We start from the raw sequence: 8,076 nt of genomic DNA on the forward strand, positions 1-8,076 counted from the left end.
CGTGAATAGTGCAAACTTTTTTTTTAGGAAGGCCATACATCCATAAATGATGATCCCAGCCAATCCCAATGCAGTCATTCCAGTGAACATTCAGTGAGTTATTATTATTGACACATCCCCCATACAGTCCTGGCCTCACTTCAAGCCATTTCCACATGTTTGGGCCATTAAAGAAGTTCCTAGGAGGCAAGCATTTCAGATTATAGCAGGCAGTCCGATCTACTTTTATAGTGTCGAGGCATTAGTGGGTTGCATAACTGTAGCAGGGGATTATATAGAGAATTAAAGGTAGTTTTTACTTGAACACCCTTTATATAATCTATGGAATATTTATGTAAATAAACATGGAAAAAAAAATCAATATGTAAACTATACTTATACTAATAATGCCTTTGATTGTTGTTGAGTAATGTGCACAATTTATTCAGTGGGATTTTTTTTTCATGTCATATGAAACATTATTTTAGCTGTTTTAATGGCTAAAATTCCAATCGACCTATTTGCATGAAACCAGCAAGCAGGTTGTTAAATGAATATATCATCTAAATAAGCTTCTCTGTATCTCCCTAGGGCTGGTGTTCATCAGATTTCTGATGATATGTGCCACAAGACTATTCCTAATTATTTGTTATTGTTATGCTCTCTGGAGATGCAAGTAATAATTGGAGCAGTGATAAGGGAAAATGGAAAACTATTTCTGTCATATTCAGTGCATTGTTGGCCATTCCTACTTTGTAGATGACTCATGGCACAGCTGGGAGTCAGACCTGCGTCTTGGCTACAGTGTACTGTACCGTATGTCTCTGCTAAGCAACTAAACCTTTCCATCTGCTGAATCCTGAAAAGTTTCAAAATTTCACCAACTGCATTTATTTCCTATTAGTCTAGACATTACACGGTACCAAATAATCTGTAGTAGTTGCTGAATATTATGATTTCAGTTAGTTAAATTAATAATAATAGGGCATCTTTTGATGCTTAAATATAAATATCTGATTAACTATTTCTTTTCACCTAACTATTTTTTCAAAATTTTAACACATTGGTGCATACTGTAGTGTAACAATTAAATTGTTTATTTACCTTTTTTTTATTGGGGGGGGGGTGGGTTGGGTTCTAACATTTCTAAGCCAATCAAAGCTAATTTGTTTTCCAGGGGAATGGGGGTTGCTCCTCGAGATCAACAGAAATGGATAAAGCAGGCTTTCTGTTATTAAAATCAGATAAATTCTCTGGGAACAATTTTGGGATGCCTATGACAAACAGAGATTTGGCAGAATTTCTGGACTTAGAGTGTATCTTAAAAAGGGAAACAACAGTCCAAATGTGTGTGAGGCAAAACACTAGCACAGGCTGTGCTCATGGGTCTCTAAATACAGTTAGAATTCTTACATAATTTGTATGTTTATTAACATGTACACATTTATACTGATTATTGGTTAACTATAATTCCCAATTTATTTTCCTAGTAATGGCCTTATAATATTTGTTTATTATGCTACAAACCTCTTAAAATATATCTGCCATTAAATGGAAATTAACGTCACTCCCCTTCTCTCCACCACCCAGCAATCAATGATTAATTATTTCTGTGGAAGCTTAAAGCACAGCTGCTTTGATTGAGGCAGTATATAACATTCCAAAAGATCAGTGATCTTCCTAACACACCCATACTGAATGAATAAAGCGTTGGAGCCACGTTCACATGCAAATGTGGTCAAGAACAAAAGCACAAAGCTTTCTGTCTAACCAAAGTTCCATTGAAGTGGAAATGCTTTTACTCCTTTTAGTTCACACTGAATCTTAGTAAACTGCCATAAAGGGATACTGAAATTGTGGGGAATATTATTGTTTAAAAGAAATGTATATTTAAAAAAAATAAAAAATTTAACGTCAGTAAGCACAAATATAATTTCCATACATCTGTTATCTATACTGCTTATCCTGTGTAATTTTGCAGGGGGATCTGAAGCCTATCCCAGGAATGGGTTAATTGCAACTCATCACAGGGCATAAGCATGCACGTACTTACACACCAAACCCAAAACTACGGGCAAGTTGAAAATACGTGTCTATACTGCATGTCTTTGGAATGGTAGGAAACCTGCCAAGCACAGGTAGACCATGTAAACTCTACGCACACAGACTGGAGGTGAGATTCACCCCCCAACACTAAAGATTAGAGGCTAACTATTAAGCCACCATGCCACCTGAATATTTATATCTAAGAAGAGTTCATAATGAACAGCACCCTGTTTGAGGACCCAAGCCAGTTTTAGTCAATTTATTTACTTATTTATGTTTACTATTTTCTATATTTTAGATCAATATTGAAACTTGAAAGTAACAAATGTAGTTATGAGGTGAGTAAAATAAAGTGTAAACAAAGCCAAATATTGTCCAAAGTAGTCACTTTTTGCTTTCCTGATAGTTTTGCACATTCTTGGCATAGTCACCCGTAATAATTTTTGATTATTCTTGAATTGACTTGCTCTTATACTCTTATATAGTCTTGTACAGTATGTTAAAATGTACAGAATTAGTGTATCAGTGCAGCAGGGGATTATATAAAGAAATAAAAGTAGTTTTTATTCTCACACCTGTGTTCTGTTATTCTGTACAATCAAACGTCCCGGTTTGACTTGAGCACCTGTATTATCCTGACTTTTTTGGTTGTCCAAAAACATAAAATTTATTTTTAAATACACTTTAATAAAGGATTAAAGATAAAGGATTTATATTTGATGCTGTTGTAACAATTATCTAATCGCATAAAACTGGAAAGTAGAATTACACTAAAATGTTAAGGTTTTCAATTAAATTTTTATTAAAATGTATTTTTTTAAGGTGCTAAATAAATATTGACAAACATCCTGTGAATGTCTTCGTTTGTGATATTATTTGCTGTTAGGGTAGATGAACACCTATGAATACTATATGGTCAATTTATTAGTTACATATTGCAGTTTAAATCACAATTTAAGCATTTGTCAAAATATTCGCAATGTGCAGCCCTAGTCTCAATTTGACCACATGGTTTGAGGTGTAGTGTGTGGGAACAAGAATAAATCCATCAACTGATTCAGGGAATTTGTACTTTCAAATCCAGTGTCTGTTGAATTGGCCACACATGAGCATCTGCACATTTACAGACTATTTATTAGTAGTTGCTGAGGTAACCCGTGGAGAGTTAGGTAAGATGCATCTCCCATGGAGCAAGATCGTGTTCTCCACTAAGAGCAGCTCACATTTTTTAAGTGTGTGTCCCGGTTACTCAGGTAAAAGACCTCCTTCTCTCCACAGGTTTCTAAATTCAGGCTCAATGATACCGTGAGAGTGAAGGCGCGCATGTGTGTGAGAGTGTGTGTGTGAGAGTGTGTGAGAAAGATTAAGCTTTTAATACTTTTTTACAGAGGATATTATCCCTGAAGAGTTTTCCCTCTTAGAATGAGTTTATAGCTTGACCATGCACTTGTGGAAAATATGCAGAGATCTGATCAGTAGCACAGTTTATTTATTTATTTTTTTTAAACTTATTTCACACTTTGGTTATGCAAGTGATATTTTACATTTTTTAAAGAATATGTTTTAAGTTAGCAATTTGTTTGCAGTTCAACTGAAACTACAAATGCTGCATGTGGTATTGGATAACATTTTGTTTGTCATGCTTATAATCAGCTGAGACAAATTATATTTATAAATAGTTCATCATTTGTTTTGTCCTAGCCATAAAGAATTTCAACTATGTGCATCATTGCTAATTGATTTCACAAGGGCGCATTTTTCCTTCCCCCAGATAACGGACGTTTACTATGGCCTCTTTTACACACATCGTCTAGATACTTTCTGTCTCTGAAAAGCAGTACTATTTAGAAGTGTTTTATTTACTTTGGCTCTTGTTTGTCTAACATAGTAGGATTTATATAGCACAGACAGGATTTATATAGCACTAAAGACAAGTGTTTTTTTTTTTTGATAATCTGGTGGCAGTGTCTCTTTTTTAATTCCACGTGCTTACTTAAGATGAGTGATGATATGTAAAAAATAAATTAATAAAAATTGTCCCATTGAGAAGGTAGTCCCTGTATGCCCCATGTCAACATTAATTATATTGTGTTATTATGTATCATGAGCTATGAAGCACAAGGATAAAATATAATTGTGATGTAATTTTACTATAGATCATTAGAGTTGGCTTTAAATGACATGTTTGAAGGTCAGTGTTTGACAATTATTTTATAACTTTGTTCCAACTGTAATTAATGTCTGGGACTTATATTCTGATGTGACCTAAAGGGGGAGCCCTTGTCACAGTTTTGTGTGTGCAATGAATTTGTTTAAATCCACAAGGTGGCAGTATTTGTGTATGGTCCTCACGGATACACACGGATCAGCCATTAACACGTTAAAATTCATTATCAGTTGTATGCCAGTAAACTGGTGACAGGATAATGGGTGCTCCTTTGGCTTATTAATACCTGCATCCGGTCCAATCCCACAGAAAAGCTGAATCCAGCAAAACTCACTGAAAAAGTCAATGCTGACTTGAGCAAAGTCAGTGCAGTAGAGCCTGCTGTTCACAGGACCCAGGAGGCAAAGAGTCCAAGAACACAGAACCTTATCGAGCACCTATGGAATACGCCGGACAAACTAGTCCGATGTATCGAGGCTCATCCTGCAATTGACAGTTTCCCAATGCCAACGTCCTGGTGCCAGACCTATCACCACATCATGGTTCTTGTGGACTCATGCCCTGAGAGGTCAGAGCTGCCCAGGTGGGACAAGGTAACACAATACCACAATGGGCTTAATGTTTTGAGTTGTAAATTTATGACTGATTTACTAACAAGGAGATTGTAAAATCTCCCGTAAGTAAGTGGTATTAAATAAAGTACCTTCAACTTTTGACTAGGAATTCAAAGTATTTTCTAGAACTGAGTTCATAAATAACGCAGACTTTGTTGATTACTCTTTACTTCTGCAAATGTCTAAATGTCTACAAGAATACACAAAGTCATAGTGAATGAAACTATGTGCAATTTGTCCTTTTGTTGAAATATTAGATTAGATGAGCACATACAGTAGTATGAGAGTGTGGAGCCTGTAGAGTTCCGGCTATTCCTTCCTTTACATATTGTTCTAAATAGGCATGCTTCATTAGGCCTGTTTGTCTCAAACTGTCAGTTGAGAGCTCATGTTTTATCCTTTTTTTGTGAGTAATGACACCTTCACCGTTCTTACCATTAATCAATTTTTCGACCACTTGTTCTTTGTGTAACAGTATATAAGCTCAATCAAAACAAAGTTGGCAGCAAACACACCACAATTGTATAAGTAACAAATAAAGACTTGTGGGGTATGCTGTTTTAGGAATATAACAACTACAGCCGTGTAAAAGTTAGTGCTCCCTCTATTTTTTGCAGGTCTTAGTGTTAGGTAAATATAACCTCAGACGAACAGTAACATTTACTTTGCCATTATTTATTTAACAAAAATTAAGACAAAAAGCATCAATATGTTCCCCCTTTATGATTTTTATTATGTTTTTACACACACACACACACACACACACACACACACACACACACACACACACACACACACAGTTGTGGATTGCCATTTTAATAAAGGATGTCCTGTTCACTGATCAGTTATGTTCTAACAGCTTTAAAACAATGTTTGCAGGAGCTTTGTGCTAAAGACTTTCCCATGTAAGGGACACTTGAATGCCAGGACTTAGAGATAAGAATAACATTTACTTGGCCCATAATGACCTTAGTTTATTGTTCTTTTGGTCTTACGCTTGTCACCCATTAATGTCTGTTTAGATTTGATACCTGCAAAAATATGCAGACAATCATACCCTGAATCATAAATTCTGATTAAAATACATTGTCAGGGTGTAAATGACAATTGGAGGGTTTGTTTTTACCTGAGGAGATTAAACGTTCTGCGTTCAAATTATTTCACTGATAATAAGCTTATCTGTGATCTGAGGCTTGCATCCGTAGAGCCGATATTTAGAGCAGTCGTTTATTTTACAGTAAGAAGTGAGAAGAGGGTCTGATGTTCTTTGACTTAAGATTTTCTAGGTGTCCCAGCTTTACACAGATTCACTATGTGTTTAGTCCAACATTAACATAAAATCATCTAACCTCAGGCTAGGAAAAAACTAAGATACAGTATGTCCCTAAACTTGGAATTCCTACTTGGAAAGTTGTAATAGTCTCATTAACTTACATCAAATCAACATGGCTGTTCACAGGATCAACTTTAAATAAAGCAGCAGGATTTATAGACCTACATATATCATTAAGCATGACGATTTAACAACGTCATGCTTGAGTTGTTAACTCTATACCAATCATTTGAAAGTTGTATTAAAGAGGTTAATCACTTATATAGTTAGTTGGCTAGATTATTGCTAACAAAACATAAACATGAAGGTGCCCACTTTGTTCAAAAACAAGTTAAAAATGAATCCGAGTTCAGATAAAAACAAAAATCTCAAAGTTCAAACTTTTCAGTTCTTAATTAAGTCAAACACAGCACAAGTAAACCCTGTGAAGGATTGGCACACCATACAGGATGTACCTCACCTTGTGCCCTAAGTCTCCTCGAATTGGCTTCAGGTCCCTGTGATGCTGTGCACAGGATAAAGAGGTATAGACGATGAGATGAGTTGACAGCAACTGTCTTGGGATTGCAGATGACCGAAAGGGTCGCTTGACTAATTACATAAATATGTTTCCATAGTGGTCCATATTAGAACCAGGTCTGTGGTTTTTGGCTATGTATTTGATTTGGCTTAGCTGTGTTTAGTGTCTCCACTGTATTATTTTGCAGGACGTTTGATTGGTCATGACGCAGGTATTGACAGGAGCATCTGCAAGAGTGCAGAGTTTCTCAGGAATCTGGTATGTGTTTATTGAATTCCTGATTAATAACCCACTCTGAGCTGCAGCTGCTGTCTTCCTCTCTTCTCACTGGTGTTGACCTTTCATTTCTCTCTCTCTCTCTTTCTCTCTCTCTCTCTCTCTCTCTCACACACACACACACACACACACACACACACACACACACACACATATATATATATATATATATATATATATATATATATATATATTCACTTTTCTACATTTTACTTTCATTTAGAAACTTAATAATTTTGGTTCAAATGGGATGTTTTTTAGTCCTCAATTTGCATTTATTTCATAAATTATATTTAACATTTTCAAATATTTTTAGAAGCTTTTCTATTCTTGAACTTTCCATTCATAGAACACATTAGGTTTGAGTTGACTGTTATACCTGGACCGCTTGGGTCCAGGTTTTATGTTATCCAACATGTGTTAGTTCCAGTAAAGGGATATCCTAATGATACACCATGCAAATACATTTTAAACAAGATTGTGCTTCCAAGGTTAACAGTTTGTGGAAGAACCTGATATGAGTGTGATGGTCAGTTAACTACATACTTTTCTGCATGTTGATATCATTTTCCAATTTTTTTATAACTACCCAATTATGAATAAGCTGACTAAGAGTAGCATATCGTAATGGAAACATAACAAATGAATGTGTAGGCTTGATGTGGTGCTTCTAATTATAAATGTACTCTATAGTTTTACTGCAAATTATAGTTAAGTTTTATAATGATTAATTCAGGATAATTTCCTGAAGTATATAGCTCTATAGCTCACATTTTATAGCTCACATAGTTATAGTTCTATAGCTCGCAATGTTCTTTTACACACACGCACACACACACACACACACACAGTTTCAATAGCAGGTTTTTAGCTCTTGGTTTCAAACAAACAATGAAAGCAGTAATCCACAAAAAAGCATGTATGGCATGTCATTTTTGAAAGTCTTTGATCTGGGGAGAAGTACAAAACAATTTTTATTAGAGGTACTGCAGAACATTGTGATAATTAACCAGAAGAGAATGATGGTTACAGTAACATTACCAAGAACAAAAGAAAATGGAGAAAACTTGACAAATGACCGACAAAGAGAGTTAAAACAGTAAATAAATATCTGGAAAGTACTGTCTGTTCTCAGCATGCA

The sequence above is a fragment of the Clarias gariepinus genome, chromosome 11, assembly GCF_024256425.1.
Source record: "Clarias gariepinus isolate MV-2021 ecotype Netherlands chromosome 11, CGAR_prim_01v2, whole genome shotgun sequence".
In the NCBI taxonomy this organism is placed as follows: domain Eukaryota; kingdom Metazoa; phylum Chordata; class Actinopteri; order Siluriformes; family Clariidae; genus Clarias; species Clarias gariepinus.